Source organism: Aquarana catesbeiana, linkage group LG05 (assembly GCF_042186555.1).
Source record: "Aquarana catesbeiana isolate 2022-GZ linkage group LG05, ASM4218655v1, whole genome shotgun sequence".
Classification (NCBI taxonomy): Eukaryota; Metazoa; Chordata; class Amphibia; order Anura; family Ranidae; genus Aquarana; species Aquarana catesbeiana.
The window spans coordinates 103,120,517-103,140,967 of NC_133328.1; positions in this window are offsets into that span (position 1 = coordinate 103,120,517).

The window sequence follows — 20,451 nt, forward strand, 5'->3', positions numbered from 1 at the left end:
CTTCCAGCTGTAGCCCTCTCCCCCTTCCAGCACTAGTCCTCTCTCCCCCTCTTCCAGCACTAGCCCTCTCTCCCCCCCTCCCAGCACTAGCCCTCTCTCCCCCCCTCCCAGCACTAGCCCTCTCTCCCCCCATTCCAGCACTAGCTCTCTCCCCGCACTAGCCCCCTTCCAGCACTAGCCCTCTCCCCCCCTTCCAGCTCTAGCCCTCTCCCCCCCCCTTCCAGCTCTAGCCCTCTCTCCCCCCCTTCCAGCACTAGCCCCCTTCCAGCACTAGCCTTCCCCCCCCCTTCCAGCTCTAGCCCTCTCTCCCCCCCTTCCAGCTCTAGCCCTCTCTCCCCCCCTTCCAGCTCTTGCCCTCTCTTCCCCCCTTCCAGCTCTAGCCCTCTCTCCCCCTTTCAGCACTAGCCCTCTCCCAGCACTAGCCCCCTTTATCTCTTATGTATCTCAGACTTTTAAAGATATTTCAGTATAGAAATCACTTTTTCACAGAGTTTAAAAGCAGATAATATTCCGCATTTTTCAGTACCATTTAGGCAATTCTATCATGCTCCAAACATTATTTCCATGTGCAATTCTCTAGGTTTTAGCAGAGTAAGTGTTTGGGCGCTATTTGGTTTCAAGAAACTATAGTAAATTCGATTTTGGAAGTATTTTTTTTTTTTTTTTTACCAGCGCTATAGTGAATACCATTGTAGCGCTAATTAGCGGCGCTATAGTAAATAAACCCCACAGTCGATAGTCCAGGGGCAGTTCACGTGAAAGGCAGAAACATGGTGAATAAACATTGTAGACGTCAGGCAGAGGCATAGTCGATAAACAGGCCACGGTCAGTTTACATGGAAGGCAGGTTGGTTGAGGCACCAGCCACCAGGGAAATAATCAGCACAGAAATTGAAAATGGGGAAATGGCAGTCTATTAGAGATTTCGGTTAATAGTTTACGAGAGTGTGATAGCGTTTGAAGCATTCTCCAATGCAAAGGCCAGGTTGGGAGGGACATTCGGGACAATAGAAACTGGAGTCTTTCCTAACTCTTCTTTTGGTGCACACCCAACTTTTTTTTGGCATCTTCTTCGGATTGCTGATGGTGGTATATTGTCAGGAATATGGCGCTCATGCAGTCTGCTGACACAATCGGAGTGAATCCTTGATAGATCAGGGCAGTGACAATATCTTTGATAAATTTGAGGAAGGGGTTGGGTATTTCCGTTGATTTTTGGTAGATGATGTATGCATTATAAATGGGCAAATGGAAGAAGTATATTGCAACTTTTTTATACCAGAAGAGGGACTTTCGTGTTGATAGGGCTGCAGCATTTGATCGTTTAAACCCCCCCCCAATGAACTTAATGTATTCGTGGATACAGCAAGGCTTTTGAACGGGGCCGCGTCTTTTGTTTTCCACCGAGGTGTCATCGTGGATGGTGGACATGATGTAAACATCTTTCCTATCCCTCCACTTCACGGCCAACACTTCTCCATTCCTCAAGCTTGTCAATTACCCCTTTTGTAGCCTTGTGGTGACTAGATGCTGTGGGAAGCCTTTCCTGTTTTTTCTTGCTGTACCGCAGGCCAAAGTTTTCTTCAGGTATAGGTGGCGAAAAAGGGGCAAACTGGTATAGCAATTATCCATGTAAACGTGATACTCCTTATGGAGGAGTGGGAATGCCAACTCTCAGACAACTTTCCTGCATATTCCCATGTACGTTGGACACTCGGGGGGGCTGGAGCTGGGAGTCTTTGCCTTCGTACACACAAAAGGAATGCACATATCCGGAGGATCTTTCACAGAGCTTATTGAGCTTCAATCCGTACCTCATCCTCTTACTGGGGATATACTGCTTGATTCCCAGTCGGCCTGTGAAATGGACCAGGGATTCGTCCACAGAGATGTTCTGGTCAGGGATATAAAGTTCTGCAAACCTCTTATTAAAAAAATCAATTAGGGGGCGAATTTTATACAATTTATCAAAGTCCGGATGATTTCGGGGGATGGGGGGGGGGGGCCCAGTGAGTTATCACTAAAATGCAGGAACCGCATGATCATGTCATAGCGGGACCTGGACATCACAGCTGAAAAATTTAGCATGTGGTGGATGGGGTTGGTAGACCAATATGCAGGCAGTTCATTTTTTTTGTAAGCCCTATGTTGAGCGTAAGGCCTAAAAACAATCTAAGCTCCTCCACTGTTAGAGGTCTCCATTCAAAAGGGTGGGCATAGCATGAGTTGGGGTTGTTTTCTATATACTGACGGGCAAATAGATTTGTTTGGTCCACGATGCTTTGAAGTAACTCATCAGGGAAAAATAAATGTAAAAAATTGATTTCAGAGAAACCTTCAGTGTTGGCCTGCACACCTGGCTGTGCTGTGAAAGGGGGGATTGCGGCTGACCCTGTGCTAGACCCTTGTACTGGGCCTCTCCTCCTGGGGTCTAGCAGCGCTTGTACTGGGCCTCCCCTCCTGGGGTCTAGCACCATTGGCATTTGCCAATTGGCCGTTGGGGTGTCTGACGCTGCTGCTAGCTGCCTGGCCTTCAGATTGTCTTCTTTTAGGACGGACTACTTCCTCCTCCGATTCATATGTACTGCTTTCGGGGGGGCTTGTATTGTGAACCAGAATCAGAATTGGACTCAGAACTGTAATGGGGCACCGAGAGCTCCCCGCTGCTCTCATTGGTCAGGGTTAGCATTTGATATGCCTCTTCTGGCGTGTATACTTTTCTGGATATGGCTGTATGACAGGTGACGCTGATGGGCGGCACGACAGGGACTAATGGGCTGCACGTCCGGTAGAAATTGGCTGCACGACAGGCACTGCTGGGCTCACAGGACATGTACTCCTGACAGGATGACAGGTACCCCTGACGGGATGACAGGTTCTCCTGATGGGGTGACAGGTACTCAGGTGTGATGATGACAGGTCCTCTTTATTCGGGGGGGGCACAGTAGTAATAGCACACAGTAATCTGTATCTGTAACTCACTGTTCCACAATCTCCTCCTCACACTGTATAGGTGTGTGAGGAGGAAAACTCAGTAACAGCCGTTACTCCTGGTATGTTTACACTTGTGGCCGGCTGTGATTGGACACAGCCGGTCATGTGGTAAAGAGCCAATTTCATTGGCTCTTTACCCTGATCAGGGCTGGGCTTTGTCCAAGGGACAAGCCTCGTCCCCGATCGCTGCACGCCGATCATCTTCAAAGTGATAGGCTGTGATTTGACACAGCAGGTCACATGGTAAAGAGCCAATTTCATTGGCTCTTTACCCTGATCGGGGATGGGCTGAGGGACACACCTCATCCCTGATCGCCGCGCTGCGATCCCCCCCCCCCCCGCGTGGGCGCGCACAACAAGCTTCAAAGTGACCGTCTGTGATTGGACACACCTCGTCCCCGATCGTCGTGCTGTGATCCGCCCCCCCCCCCCCCGTGGGCGCGCACCAGAGGCGTGCACAACAAGCTTCAAAGTGACCGTCTGTGATTGGACACAGCTGGTCATGTGGTAAAGAGCCAATTTCATTGGCTCTTTACCCTGATCGGGGAGGGTCTGTGTCCCAAGGGACACGCCTGATCCCGGATCGCCACACAGTAGCGGCGAACAGCGGAGGACGTCATATGACGCCCGCCCGGAGAGAGAAAGTGTTCCTGCCAGTGTCATATTACTATGGTCCGGTATGGAACTGGTTAAATATAACTATTGTTTGTATTGTTATGGCAATGCTGATGTTAGAAAATGAAAGTATATACTGTGTCCAGAGATTTCTTGTTATTATTTGAAACATTCAGCTAATGACACTGATTTGTCATAAGTGTTTGAAAAACTCTCCTGCAGGTGTTTTCTTTTAAAAAAAAAAATCTATCAGAGAGGAAGCGAGGAGGCAGAAGGTTTACACGCTTAAAATAATTTGCTGCCTAAAGAAGGCAACAGGTGCTCTGTGGTTGTGTTTTCAGCCTCACACTGCATATGCCTGCAAGAAAAAATGTTTACATTCTTCAGAATGTAGAGCAACCGTCATTCCGATAAATAGATAAATTACTAGATGGGAACCACTGCCATTTGTGTTTTCATGCAAAATGCAAGACTGAGTTTCCTGTTTTTTTTTTTTTTTCATTCCAATCAACTAATAACATTTATTGTTTTTTCAGTAGTTCAAGCTCCGTGTTACATAAACTGAGCTTAGAGGAATTTGTCACCAAAGTAACGCAGCTTTAATAATTTATTTACTGATTAAGAACCTGCGGCTAGTTATAAAGTTGTTTCTTTTAACCACTTCTGTTTAGAATGTGGGTGGTGTTTTTAGTAAAAAAGTAGATCTAAGCCCTGGTTCACAATGATGCGATTTGGCATGCGATTTGACATGTCAAATCGGTGGCAATTGCCGATAATGGCACCGTCCGAATCGAGCATTGGAGAATAGCATGTGGAGTTCCTCTTTAATAGGAAAGTTGGCCCATGGAAATCCAAGGGGTTAGATGGGGAGAGAAGAGCATTGGAGAATGGAGTGTGGAGTTCCCCTATAAAAGCAAAAGCTAGCCCAAAGAAATCATATGCATTAGAGGGGGAAGGTTAAATGCCCTTTTAGGAGGAGCTAGAGGAGTGAGAGTCTTTTTACATAATTTTAACAAGTTGCATGTCACATGTTCGCAACGTAACATGCTAACATGACCTGTGTGCAAATCTCCTTTAAAAAATACATAAAGGTGAACAAGCGTAAAAAAAAAAAAAATTGCCAAGATTAGAGATGCGCCCGTTCAGCCCATGCAATTGCATGTATGTTGCTTAACATTTACTAAGATTTTGGCCGCGCAATGAACAAACTCATGTGAACGAGCATAAGAGCCGCTTGTGCATGCGCAGTGCTTACATTGATCTCACGCAGTTCTAAACATACTTGCAGGCACAGCAGGCTTTCTCTGAAAAAGTTATTTTATCATTCCATTTTGGGCATATCTGCTATTTGGGCAGTTGTTACTCAACTTCCTCACATCACCCCATAATATTGGCACCTCCATCTTCTGTCAATATTGAATTGGAGATGCCGTGCGCCATGTCCATAGTGGCGCACAGATTGCACCGAGATCGCTATAGTAAATGGGGGATTGGAGCTCTGTTACTGGAGCACCATTTCGTAAATATGGAAATGTGCGTTGCGCCTCTACTGATGGCGCGCGGCTTTCGTAAATCACCCCCAATGAGTGATGATAATTTTTCTCTTTTTATTGTGTTACAATATGTAGAAGTATAAATATTTGTTTGGCACCTTGGTCAAAAATAAAAAATGTAAAAATTTAGCGGGTAGTGTGATTCAGAGCAGAAACTATATATATTATATATACTGCATAAACAGTGAGATAGCTGTGTTGCATAAAGGCATTCAAGCGGAGTTCCACACAAAAATGGAACTTCCGCTTTTCGGAACCCTCCCCCCCTCCGGTGTCACATTTGGCACCTTTCAGGGGGGAGGGGGGTGCAGATACCTGTCTAAGACAGGTATTTGCACCCACTTCCGGCATAGACTCCCATGGGAGTCTACGCCACTTCCCATCCCTCCGCGCTGTCTCCTGGGAATCACACAGCTCCCAGGAGAGAGCAGGGACCACTTGGGATGCGCAGCGCGACTCGCGCATGCGCAGTAGGGAACCGGGAAGTGAAGCCGCAACGCTTCACTTCCTGATTCCCTCACCTAGGATGGCGGTGGCAGCTGCCGAGAACCGAGCGGGTTCTCGGCGTCCCCTGCCGACATCGCTGGACACTGGGACAGGTAAGTGGCCATGTATTAAAAGTCAGCAGCTGCAGTATTTGTAGCTGCTGGCTTTTAATATTTTTTTTTTTTTTGCGGTGTGGGTATTGGAAGGTATTACCAATGCGCTTAACCAGACCAGATGGCCTGACACGTGGTAATAGGTGGACCACTGATACCAGCCAGTCCAAGATTGCAAACACTGTGTTTTCTGGCCACAGCATTTCTCACTACTCTCAAAGACCATCTTATAATTCTTCTGCACTGACCTCCTTCAAAGTACAAGTCCTGTGTTCCCCGGTTACAGAAGCTTGACTTTAGCTCTGCCGCTTTCCTCCTGACTCTTTACTGCTACTTCTTCTTTACCAACCTTCATCTGTGCACAAGTCCTGTGTTCTCCGGTCACAGCAGCTTGACACCGGCTCCTTGATGAAGATTCCTACGGTTCCTCCAGCCCTCCTCGGTACACCCCCCCATGTGGGGATGCCCGGAACAACAACTCAGCATTCCATTCTATCTTTTCCTGCTCTTAGAACTCCTCCCTGATGGCATGTGATCCCAGCTTTTATGGGAGGCCTGCCCCCCTGCCAATACCAAGAGGTAATTGGTCAGAGCTCCTCACATGAGCTGCCTGCCACTCAGACTTCAGGTCCAGCCCCCATTCCAGAAACATCTTTTTGAAGATCGGGGGGGGGCATCTCTGAATCAAAGTACAGGTGATCACACCCGCCACTGCACTGTACACTCCCAATCCCAGAATCAAAACAGACAGGCCCAGCACACAACATAAGCCTGCCTAAATTTACCTACACATATCCTGAGCTGGGAAAAATCCTATTCTAGCACCTACCTTCAGGTAGAGGGTACTACATCTAAATGGGCCCTAAAAGACCAGAAGCGAGGCTCTGATGGTGTGAGTCAGTTGGGTCAAGTTCAGCTTTTAGAAGGATCTGAGACTTGTGTAACAATACCCCTGTAGGAGTTGCAGATTAACCACTTAAGGACCAGCCTCGTTTTGGATTTTAGGTGTTTACATGTTTAAAACAGGTTTTTCTGCTAGAAAATTACTTAGAACCCCCAAACATTATATATGGTTTTCCTTCTAACACCCTAGAGAATACAATGGCGGTCATTGCAATACTTTTTTTTGCACTGTATTTGCGCAGCGGTCTTATAAGCGCACTTTTTTTGGAAAAAATTCACTTTTTTGAATAAAAAAATAAAACAACAGTAAAGTTATCCCAATTTTTTTATATTGTGAAATATAATGTTACGCCAAGTAAATTGATACCCAACATGTCATGCTTGAAAATTGCGCCCGTTCGTGGAATGGCGTCAAACTTTTACCCTCAAAAATCTCCATAGGCGACGTTTAAAAAATTCTACAGGTTGCATATTTTGCGCTACAGAGGAGGTCTAGGGCTAGAATTATTGCTCTCGCGGCGATACCTCACATGTGTGGTTTGACCACCATTTTCATATGCGGGCGCTACTCGCGTATGCGTTCGCTTCTGCGCGCGAGCTCGTCGGGACAGGGGAGTTTTAAAATTTTTTTTTTTTATTTTTATTATTTATTTTACAATATTTTATTTATTTTTACACTGTTTAAAGAAAAAAAAAAAATTGTGTCACTTTTATTCCTATTACAAGGAATGTAAACATCCCTTGTAATAGAAAAAAGCATGGCAGGACCTCTTAAATATGAGATCTGGGGTCAAAAAGACCTCAGATCTCATATTTACACTAAAATGCAATAAAAAAAAAAAAAAGTAATTTAGAAAAATGACATTTGAAAAAATATGCCTTTAAGAGGCGTGGACGGAAGTGACGTTTTGACGTCGCTTCCGCCCAGCAGTGTCATGGAGACGAGTGAGCGCCATCTTGGCCTCACTCGTCTCCAGACACACCACGGCACAGAACGCGATTGCCTCCACCGCTACCGACGGCTCCGGTAAGCGGCGGAGGGCACCGGATCGCGGCGGGAGGGGGGGGGCCCTCTCCCGCCACCGATAAAAGTGATCTTGCGGCGAATCCGCCGCAGGGACCACTTTTATCTGAAAGCCGGCCGCCGCACGAAGACGGGGATACCGGGGTTATGGCAGCTAGCTGCTGCCATAACAACGATATCCCCGTTCAAACTTAGGACGTACATAGTCGTGCGGCGGTCGGGAAGTGGTTAAAGGGAGTCAGAGAACAGTCCATAGCTTTGTTTTTTGTTATTAAGGGATTAATAACTTGGATGGGGTTGGGAGGTTATGAGATGCCCACTTGACTTGAAAAAATTTTCAGGGACAACTTCCTATATACAGTCACTTTCCTCCTGGACAAACTCTTGCTTCAGCTGAATCACCCTTGATATGATCTGACAGACTCCCAGTCAGATTTAGCAACAGCCCATTACAGGCAGGAACTCGCAGCCCCTTTAAGTGTAGCTCAGATATAGTGAAACAGTATGTAACTTCTTCTCTGTGGCCACTGACCCCAGCACCACCTCTTCATGCACTGCCAGCCCACCTGGCTGCAGTTGCTCCTTTCACTAGCCCTCCTGGCTGCCTCTCTACACCAGTCCACCCGACGGACTCTTCAATAGTCCACCCGGCTGACTCTCAGGAGATATCTCAGGGAAGGTTAGAAAGCTTAAGAAAACTGCTGTCATCAAGGGAGACTGGTTACATGTGGCAGTCTCCCCCCTGTGTTAGTCCCCAACAGTGTTGATCTACTCACTCTGTCCTCTCTTGCTCCTGTGCCTCCAGGAAAGCCTCCTCCCGTGTGTTTTTGGCAGGATCCCTCCAGCACTCAAGCCTCGGCCCAAGGCAGTACCCCCCCAGAATAGGGGGAACCCCTGAGGGCCACGCCTCCTCAACACTAAATCTCCATCTTCCACCTGACTGCCCCAGCTGGCATGGCCCATGTCTATTTATGAGGCAAGCTCTGCCTCCTGCCAAACCACTAATGGGGATTGGCTGATGCCTCAAAAATATGCAAGGTTGCTCCTCCTAACCCCCCACCCTCTAATTCTAGAAGGTTCTCCAACCTTCCAGACCAGGGGGAGGCACCAGAAACCTGCCAGGATGAGTCATCCAGCCCTGAACTCTAACAAACCCTGACCCAATTAAGACTCACCAGCTTAACTGTGAGTCATATTGTTTGCCTACACTCACTTCTAGCACACATTAGAGGGTGCTACACTTGCATATAACATAAAGAGACATTGTGACCTACCCATTCAGGGCATAGTGACAGTTCCTTCTGACAGCTCCCCCTTCCCCTAGCAAGGTATTCTCACTGATCAATGCTCCTTTGTTGCTACCCAGATGTAGGAGTAAGTTCTGATCTTAAATGGTGTTGAAGTATACATGGGTGGATTACAAGCAGCACTGTCACATAGGAGAAGGCATATGCTTCAGCTCAGCTTTCTCTTAGAGCAATTGAGTAAGTGCCCCAAAGGAGCAAGGATGCTGCAAGGGAGCACAGGTGTGTGAGGATAGATTGCAGGGGATGGGCCATCAGAAAGCATTGCCATTTAATGGGCAAAGTGACATTGACATTGTCTCTTTAAGCAGCTTTTTCTCTGGATCTACTGATTGTTTGACATATATTGTTTCATCATATGCTCAGTCTCAATCTTCCAGCAACAACCCAGGTTAACCAGTGAAGCTGTCAAGGAAACATTAACTGCATTACAGACAGAAAGTCCCCTTAGAATATATGTCACACATGAAGTCAAATTTCAGCAAGACGGAGCAGATCAAAGGAATACAGAAGTCTGTAACATTTTAAGTTGAAGCTGCCATTGCTAAGTAATTAGGATTTTGAGTGTCTTTTAAAAACATGTTGTTTGATCTAGTTAATGAACTGCTACATGTCCAAACTGATTTCTTGGTGACACACTCCCTGTAATATGACTTTTATAACATACAATGCAGATTTATTAGTCTTCTGAAAGAGCTTCTGTAAAATATTACATAATTCTGTCACATGAATCTGTGCTGTGCAACCTCCCACTCATACTACAATATGTGTGGCTGGGCCTTTAAGTATAGCTAAGCCAAAACTTTTTTTAAACAATTCTGGATAGAGTGATAGAGTGGGGGAGAGTTAAAACTGCTGTGGGGATTTTTTGCCCTCTGTGTCTCATTAGAGAGATTTGCCTTTATTTCCTGTCCTATAGACTCAACAGGAAGAGAGAGAATGTCTTTTCAAAGTGAGAGAAATTCCCTCTTAGGTAGGCCATACACGGTGTGAATTTCTTTCCTGCAACCATGGGTTGCAGAAAAGAAATTCACATAATTTCCCATCAACACAGAAAATTCCGACAGGGGAATCCCTCCTGTTGAGCAAATTTCTACTCCCAGAGGGGGAGAAGGCAGTGATTATTGCTAGCGGCTATAGCAGCCACTAGCGATAATCGCAAGTGAATCCAGCAGGCTAGTTGTGTCCAAGTTAATCAACTTGGTTCATTCAGCCTGCCCACACATGATTCAATTCAAACTGTTTATGGCCGACCTTAATCGCTTGCCGACCAGTGCATGATGATGTACGTCAGCACAATGGCTGCACAAATGGGCGTACCTGTACATCCCCTTTAAATTGTGGGCCAGTGGGCGCGAGCGTGCCGCTGGCAGGGCGCGCGCGCGCGCCCCGTGAGTGTGTCCGCGGGTCCCGTGTACTCGATGTCCGCCGGAGGACCGCGATCGCGACACGGAGAGGCAAAACAGGGAGATTCCTATTTAAGGCATTTCCCTGTTCTGCCTAGCAACATGACAGGGAGCTACTGCTCCTTGTCATTGGGAGCAGTGATCTTTGTCATGTTCTAGTGAGCCCATCCTCCCTACAGTTAGAACACAGTGAGAGAACACAGTTAACCCCTTGATCACCCCCTAGTGTTTAACCCCTTCCCTGTCAGTGTCATTTACACAGTAATCAGTGCATTTTTATAGCACTGATTGCTGTATAAATGTCAATGCTCCCAAAATAGTGTCAAATGTGTCCGCCGCAATGTCACAGTCATGATAAAAATCGCTGCCATTACTAATAAAAAAAATAATAATAAAAATGCCATAAATCTATCCCCTATTTTGTAGACATAATACATTTTGTGCAAAACAATCAATATACACTTATTGTGATTTTTTTTTTTTTCCCAAAAATATGGAGAGCATTATATATCAGCCTAGACTGAGGAATAAATTTGTTTTTTTTATATATTTTTTTGGGGGGGGATATTTATTATAGCAAAAAAGTAAAAAGTATTGCTTTTTTTTCAAAATTGTCGCTCTTTTTTTTGTTTATAGCGCAAAAAATAAACACACAGATCCACGTCCTGTCAGGGGAGAGGAGAACTGATCGTATGTTCCTTGTATATAGGAACACCTATCAGTCTCCTCCCCTCCCCCCCACAGTTAGAAACACTCCCTAGGACACACATTTAACCCCTTCATCGCCCTCTAGTGTTAACCCCTTCCCTGCCAGTAACATTTATACAGTAATCAATGCATTTTATAGCACTGATCGCTTTATAAGTGTCAATAGTCCCAAAAAAGTGTCCTATCTGTCCGCCGCAATTTCAGTCACGATAAAAATCGCAGCTCGCCGCCATTAGTAGTAAAAAAAAAAAAAAAAAAAAAAAAGGTAATAATAAAAATGCCATAAATCTATCCCCTATTTTGTAGATGCTATAACTTTTGCTCAAACCAATCAATATACGATTATTGCAATTTAATATAATATATATAATATATATAATATATTTTTTTTTTGAACAGTGAACAGTGTCCCAGTGTTGTTGTTTTTTTTTTATTTTTTATACAATTTTTATTTTTTTAACCACTTCAGCCCCGGAAGGATTTACCCCTTTCCTGACCAGGGCACTTTTTACAATTTGGCACTGCGTCGCTTTAACTGACAATTGCGCGGTCATGCAATGCTGTACCCAAACGAAATTTGCGTCCTTATCTTCCCACAAATAGAGCTTTCTTTTGATGGTATTTGATCACCTCTGCGGTTTTTATTTTTTGCGCTATAAACAGAAAAAGACCGAAAATTTTGAAAAAAAATTATATTTTCTACTTTTTGTTGTAAAAAAAATCCAATAAACTCAATTTTAGTCATATATTTAGGCCAAAATGTATTCAGCCACATGTCTTTGGTAAAAAAATGTCAATAAGCGTATATTTATTGGTTTGCGCAAAAGTTATAGCGTCTACAAGCTAGGGTACATTTTCTGGAATTTACACAGCTTTTAGTTTATGACTGCCTATGTCATTCCTTGAGGTGCTAAAATGACAGGGCAGTACAAACCCCCCCCCCCAAATGACCCATTTTGGAAAGTAGACACCCCAAGGAAATTGCTGAGAGGCATGTTGAGCCCATTGAATATTATTTTTTTTGTCCCAAGTGATTGAATAATGACAAAAAAAAAAAAAAATTACAAAAAGTTGTCACTAAATGATATATTGCTCACACAGGCCATGGGCATATGTGGAATTGCACCCCAAAATACATTCAGCTGCTTTTCCTGAATACGGGGATACCACATGTGTGGGACTTTTTGGGAGCCTAGCCGCATACGGGGCCCCGAAAACCAATCGGCGCCTTCAGGATTTCTAAGGGCGTAAATTTTTTATTTCACTCCTCACTACCTATCACAGTTTTGAAGGCCATAAAATGCCCAGATGGCACAAACCCCCCCCCCAAGTGACCCCATTTTGGAAAGTAGACAACCCAAGCTATTTGCTGAGAGGCTTGTTGAGTCCATGGAATATTTTATATTTTGACACAAGTTGCAGGAAAGTGACAAATTTTTTTTTTTGCACAAAGTTGTCACTAAATTATATATTGCTCACACAGGCCATGGGCATATGTGGAATTGAACCCCAAAATACATTTAGCTGCTTCTCCTGAGTATGGGGATACCACATGTGTGGGACTTTTTGGGAGCCTAGCCACGCACGGGACCCCGAAAACCAATCACCGCCTTCAGGATTTCTAAGGGTGTAAATTTTTTATTTCACTCTTCACTGCCTATCAGTTTTGGAGGCCATGGAATGCCCAGGTGGCACAACCCCCCCCCAAATGACCCCATTTTGGAAAGTAGACACCCCAAGCTATTTGCTGAGAGGCATGGTGAGTATTTTGCAGCTCTCATTTGTTTTTGAAAATGAAGAAAGACAAGAAAAAACTTTTTTTTTTTCTTTTTTTAATTTTCAAAACTTTGTGACAAAAAGTGAGGTCTGCAAAATACTCACTATACCTCTCAGCAAATATCTTGGGGTGTCTACTTTCCAAAATAGGGTCATTTGGGGGGGTTTGTGCCACCTGGGCATTCCATGGCCTCTGAAACTGTGATAGGCAGTGAAGAGTGAAATCAAATTTCACATATTCCCATGGCATGTTTGAGCAATATATGATTTAGTGACAACTTTGTGCAAAAAAAAAAAAAAAAAATATTTGTGTCTTTCCCGCAACTTGTGTTACAATATAAAATATTCCATGGACTCGACATGCCTCTCAGCAAATAGCTTGGGGTGTCTACTTTCCAAAATGGGGTAATTTGAGGGGGTTTTGAACTGTCCTGGCATTTTATGCACAACATTTAGAAGCTTATGTCACACATCACCCACTCTTCTAACCACTTGAAGACAAAGCCCTTTCTGACACTTTTTGTTTACATGAAAAAATTATTTTTTTTTGCAAGAAAATTACTTTGAACCCCCTAACATTATATATATTTTTTTAAAGCAAATGCCTTACAGATTAAAATGGTGGGTGTTTCATTTATTTTTTTCACACAGTATTTGCGCAGCGATTTTTCAAACGCATTTTTTGGGGAAAAAACACACTTTTTTTAAAATTTAATGCACTAAAACACACTATATTGCCCAAATGTTTGATGAAATAAAAAAGATGATCTTAGGCCGAGTACATGGATACCAAACATGACATGCTTTAAAATTGCGCACAAACGTGCAGTGGCAACAAAATAGATACATTTTTAAAAGCCTTTAAAAGCCTTTACAGGTTACCACTTTAGATTTACAGAGGAGGTCTACTGCTAAAATTACTGCCCTCGATCTGACCTTCGCGGTGATACCTCACATGCATGGTGCAATTGCTGTTTACATTTGACGCCAGACCGACGCTTGCGTTCGCCTTAGCGCGAGAGCAGGGGGGGACAGGGGTGCTTTTTTTTTTTATTTTAATTATTTTTTTGCTTTTTTGTCTTATTTTTAAACTGTTCCTTTCATTTTTTTTAAATCATTTTTATTGTTATCTCAGGGAATGTAAATATCCCCTATGATAGCAATAGGTAGTGACAGGTACTCTTTTTTGAAAAAATTGGGGTCTATTAGACCCTAGATCTCTCCTCTGCCCTCAAAGCATCTGACCACACCAAGATCGGTGTGATAAAATGCTTTCCCAATTTCCCAATGGCGCTGTTTACATCCGGCGAAATCTAAGTCATGAAATGCTCGTAGCTTCCGGTTTCTTAGGCCATAGAGATGTTTGGAGCCACTCTGGTCTCTGATCAGCTCTATGGTCAGCTGGCTGAATCACCGGCTGCATTCTCAGGTTCCCTGTTGAGACAAGAGAGCCAGAGAAAAACACGGAAGATGGTGGGGGGGGGCATTCCATCCCACTGCTTGTAAAAGCAGTCTAGAGGCTAATTAGCCACTAGGATTGCTTTTACATGAAAGCCGACCACTGGCTGAAAAGAATGTTACCAAGATGATACCTAAACCTGCAGGCATCATTCTGGTATAACCACTCAAAGTCGTGAATGGCGTACCTGAAGACAAAAAAATGGTTAACAATGGTTAACAATAAAGCACAGTAAAGTGTAAATAATTACACACCTGAAAAACAAACATGATAAAACATAATAACAATAACAATAACAATAAAACATTGCAGAATAGAATACAGTAAAAAAGAGCAGAACAATAGAGAGAGAGAATAGAGAGAGAGAGAACAATAAAACAACAACTATTTTTTTTTATTTCATATTTTTTTTTTTTTTTTACACTTTTTTTTGTAACTAACTTTTATAACGGTAACCGGTTCCAGGTTCGGGTCTCTCAAAATGCGATGGCATCTTGGGAGACCCTGTGAAAGTGTGCCTAGTCTGTGCAATGCTGTACCCTACGCTAATACTCAACTAGTGTATGGTAGCGTTCAAAACATTCACCAATGCAAAGACCAGGATTGTCAGGACAGGAGGGACAATAATAGCGGGTGTCACGCCTATATCCGCGCTTGCTGCAGACACAACATCTTTTTTGGGGGGTTCGTTGGGTAGGGGTACTCGGGAGGACATAAAGAAAATGCCTCTCATGCAGCCGACTGCATTTGGTTGGGGATGTGAATGGGGGAAGTACGGGCGCTGCAGAAGTGATGGGTTCCCAATTAGGATTGGCGAATGCAGCAGGAAGGGCACGACGGGCCTGTGTTTGTCTTCTTCTTGGTGGCAGCGGGACACTACTTGTGCTTGCCACCTCACCAGCTTGAACTGCACTTATGGGACTCGCCACGTAACCAAGTGTTACTGCAGTGCTGGTTTGACTACGACCGGGGTGTACTAGGCCGCTGGTGCTTGCCAGTTCACCAAAATGCTACCAAAAAACTGTTAGCGATTGCAGGGATCAGGCCTGACTCTGCGAATGCTGCAGTTATGTGTTTTAGTGTTTTGTAAGTGACAGTGATCGATCGATACTGCACTTGGGTGGGCTGGGCTGGGCCGGGCAGAGGGGCAAAATGCAGGTGCTAGCAGGTATCTGGGCTGATCCCGCTAACACTGTGTTTTTGGGAACCCCAAACTGCTGGGGACGCTACTATAGATCTGATCGGATCAGATATTGATCCGTTCAGATACTATACCACTAAGGGAGGTGTACGGTGCGTGCGTGGGTGTTAGCGGTACTGGCGCTAATCTGACGCTGCCTGGGGCTGGTGCTTGCCAGTTCACCAAAATGCTACCAAAAAAACTGTTAGCGATCGCAGGGATCAGGCCTGACTCTGCGAACGCTGCAGTTATGCGTTTAGTGTTTTGTAAGTGACAGTGATCGATCGATACTGCACTTGGGTGGGCTGGGCCGGGCCGGGCGGAGGGGCAAAACGCAGGTGCTAGCAGGTATCTGGGTTGACAGCGCTAAGGGGACGCTATCTGGGGACGCTAGTATAGATCTGATCGGATCAGATATTGATTTGTTCAGATACTATACCACTAAGGGAGGCGTATGCTGCGTGTGTGGGTGTTAGCGGTACTGGCGCTAATCTGACGCTGCCTGGGGCAACGCATATCACCGCCGGGCGATCAGGGGGCTAAACCTTTATTAGGTAATAAACGGCGGGTGCCCTGACACTATAAAAAATAAACAAACTAACCAGCGTCACCTGTAACGGTTATACGGTAATCAGTTGTGAAAGGGTTAACTAGGGGGCAATCAAGGGGTTAAAACATTTATTAGGTAGTATATGGGGGTTCCTGATGCTATAAAACGCTGACGACGAACCTAAATATTTACCTCCCTAACTAGAATCACCAGTGACACTAATACAGCGATCAGAAAAATGATCGCTTAGCGACACTGGCGACGGGGGGTGATCAAGGGGTTAAAACTTTATTAGGGGGGGTTAGGGGGGTATCCTAGACCTAAAGGGGGCTACCACTAACTGCCTTACCACACTAACTATCACAAACTGACACCAATGCAGTAATCAGAAAAAAAAAAAACTGCTTGGTGTCAGTGTGACAGGGGGGAGGGGTGATTGGGGGGTGATCGGGGGGGATCGGGGGGTAAAGGGGGGTGTATTGTGTGCCTGGCATGTTCTACTGTGATGTGTTGTGTTGGTGCACTCACATTGCAGTCTTCTCTCCTCGGTGCCGGAACGGAAAATATCAAGCTGAGGAGAGATGACATCACTTCCTCTGCCTCTGTGTACTATACAGAGGCAGGGGAATGATCCCATTGGCTGGGAGCGATTGGGGGGGGGCCACAAATGGATGGCCTCCCCCTGACCTCCGATCGCCGGGGGACAAACGCTGACCGCCTCGGGCACTGGGGGGGTCCGATCGGACCCCCCGCCCCCGGGAGGCAGATCACGTACAGGTACGTGATTCTGCCTGCCCGTGCCATTCTGCCGACGTACATCGTCGTGAGGCGGTCGGCAAGTGGTTAAATATTTATTAATTTATTTTATTTTTTATCAACTCTGTTGGGGGGGGCTTTGGTGAGATATCAGGGGTCTAAACAGACCCCTGACATATCCCCTTTGAGACAGAGAAAGGAACTGAGGACACAGATTCCCCAGTCCCTTTCTTTGCAGCCTCAGCTGCACTGAAAATGAATGGACTGGAAACACAGGCTCCTCCCTATTCATAAACTGAGACACCGTAAACACAGTTTACGATGTTTCGTTTATGAATCCATAGAGTCGGTGATCACTGACCCTGTGCATTCAGAAAAGGAAGGAGCCAGTAAATGACAGAATTACCGGCTCCTTCCTCCGCATTCAGGACATGGGGGGGGGACCGGAGGAGCATTCGGGACATGGAGGGGGACCGGAGGAGCATTAGGGACATGGCGGGAGACCGGAGGAGCAGGGAGGACATGGCGGGGGACCGGAGGAGCACAGAGGACATGGAGGAGGACTGGAGGAGCATGGAGGACATGGGGGGGGACTGGAGGAGCACGGAGGAGGACTGAAGGAGCACGGAGGAGGACTGAAGGAGCACACAGGAGGACTGGAGGAGCACAGAGGACACAGCGGGGGACTGGAGGAGGACCAGAGGAGCACAGAGAGGAGGATCGGAGGAGCACACAGAGGAGGACACGGAGGAGGACATAGGGGACAGTCAGGGATGATCGGTGCGGCAGTGGGGGGTGTTACAAGCACCAGTCTCCCTGTATAGATTTCATTAAAAGCAGCTAAAAGGCACACAAAATATCAGGTAAAGCATCAGAGCATTTGTACAAGTACTTGTGCAAATGCTCAGTATTGGCACTGATATTAGTATCAGTATTGGTGCAACCCTATTCCTTACCTTAAGCCCCATACACACTATCAGATTTTCTGCTGATTTTTGTCTTCAAATTTACCAAAGCCATATAATATGAGGTCAAACCTTGGGAGGTTCAATTGGTATGCAATCAGGCAGGCCCTTGCACTACATGGTTTAGGTAAATCTGAAGACAAAAATCAGTAGAAAATCTGATAGTGTGTATGGGGCTTTAGGACGAAGCCCTCCAGCGGCATGCTGTCACCGCTGACAGAGCTTCCATCTTCACCCGGTCTTCCATCTTTCCAAGTTCACATGTCCTGACCATCTGATTGGCAGAGAGCGGGAGTCAAGGCCGTGGCACAGAGCTCTGTAGGGACAGCACGGGTATGCCATCCCTTCAGAGCGCATGCACTGGTGACGTCACTGGCTGCATGCAGTGTGACCATCTCCTAAATGGTGCAAGTTAGGAGATATTCATTGTACCTACAGGTAAGTCTTATTATAGGCTTATCTGTAGGTACAAGTAAAAAAAAAAGACTTTACTACCACTTTTAAATTGAGCATATACTAGAATATTTTCATGTGAACATACAAAAATGTATACAAAAATTCGGAGTACATTTGATGACTCATGAATGTCATATGAAAATGTTTCTAAGTGCTGGAGGGTTGTAATGCAGCAGCTGGTATGAATGTACCCAAAAAGTCAGCTGTTCAACTATTAAGATACAAATTTCAGAAATTGCAGCAATACTGACTTTTTATTAACTGTAAAGTCTTTTTTTCTACCATTATGAAAAACCACCATTGTGAAAGTGTTTGAAAATGCATCTACAAAACTGTTTAGCAGGCAGGGTCTAGATGGACAAAGGCCACTTCCCAGTAGAGCTGCAGGATTCTGGATAAAATTAGTGTAGCACCCTGGTGTTTAGGCAGGGTTGTTCCTAAATGTATCTGAAAGGTATAGCTTCCTTGGCCTATTGTTAGGGATCAATTGATTTCACACTAAGTCTGTAATTGCTGCAATTCTCTCTTTTGCTGCTAGGTGGCATGTACCTGGTGGCATTAGATACGAGAAGGGCAATGCAAGGTCAGATTATGGGTATATGGGGTATCCCAGCCAATGGGCAGCTCTTGGTCTGCTGGGAGAACCTATATATTTGGGTGGAGTCAGGTGATCAGTGTTCTGTGCCACCTGGATGGCTGTCTGGGTGGACGTGTATTGTATTGCCTGGGCTGCTAGGCCGGAGTTTGGGCCTAGCCCGGGCACATCTGGCTGCTAGGCTGTCTGAGGGCCTATCCAGAAGCAAGAGAGCAGCGCAGTGTTGGGATTGCGGCTTGCAGTCCAACCAGAAGTGACAGCTCTGCCGCCACTAAGGGACCAACCACCTTATTACCAGGGACCACAGTGAGTAGCTGAAGCAAGTACCGGAGCAGAATTCTCACCACCAAATGGGGACGGTAAACAATCAGGAAATTTCAGTGGGTATAAAGCAAGGGACCCAGCCAGCTGAGATGACGCTTGCCGAGCAGCCTTGTGTGTCAAGCCAGGGACCGAGCAGGCCAGTGTGGCGAAGCATCTTGAGTGCCAAGCTAGGGACCCAGCAGAGAAGCGGGGGGTGATGCTTGAGGAAGATATTACAGTGAAGATTGGAAGAGCTCATGGGATTCAGTGGCAGTAAATCATCTAGATTACTGAGAGAGACTGGGAGCTCAGTGGGCTGAAGAACGACAAGAAGTGATTGTAGTGGAAGCGAAGGAACTGTTACAACTTGTGTTATAAACTGTTAAAGATTGTTGCCATAGGAGACATCATTCCTACACATGCAGATGTGGAGTCTAGCTGGAGGCCTTTCCCTGCATGGCTGTCCTTCTGCTGAAGTCTGAGTCTGCCGATTAACCTTGTAAATATCTAAGGGGGTCCTGGCCCTAACCCTCTCTCCCAAAGTTCTGTTAAGAGAAATAAAATCTCTTTGCATTCAAGAAGTGTCTGGCGCATGATGAATCTACCTTGCATTACACTCACTATGCCTTACAACCTACCACATACAGAAGGATGTCAGCTATCTTTGGCCCTGGAAGTTCTCATTAGACTGAAGGAGGCCTAGGACCTTGCTACATTTGGCACCCAACGTGGGGCAAAGGCGTTATCCTTGCAGCAGTTGCCCATAGCAACTGGCTTCAGCTTAATCTGGATTTCATCTGGCTCCGTGGGAAGGTGGCAAGTAACATCTTACTTCTTATAGACTGTGTTGTCATGCATTCTAACAATGTGGGGAAAAACCAACAAGTCTCATTGCTCATGGGAGAGGATCAGCCTGGTCTTTTGACACTTCCTGCCAGCGCTGTGAGGGTTAACTTAGACGCTAAAATGGACTCCATTACAGTCTTGGCATGCCGCAGCATGAAGAAGGCAGGTGCAAAAGTTTCCAGAGAAGTTCTGCACCAATCTGTTGGCAGGGGGAGGAGTTCCCGCTCTGCAGAGGAGGATAAGGAAGTGCTGCCATGTGTATCTGATTGTGGTTTGGAGAGAAAGATGGCGCAGTTCGTGAGCTAGATGGCGGATTGGAAAAAGTACTCTTGAGTGTTTGTTTGAGTGGGATTGATGCGAAACCTGTCCTGGCTGACACCGGAGTGCGGTATACACCGAAGGGTAAGCTTGCCCTGTATACGGCTGGAGGCTATGAGGCCTTAGGACTGATCTGTGAGA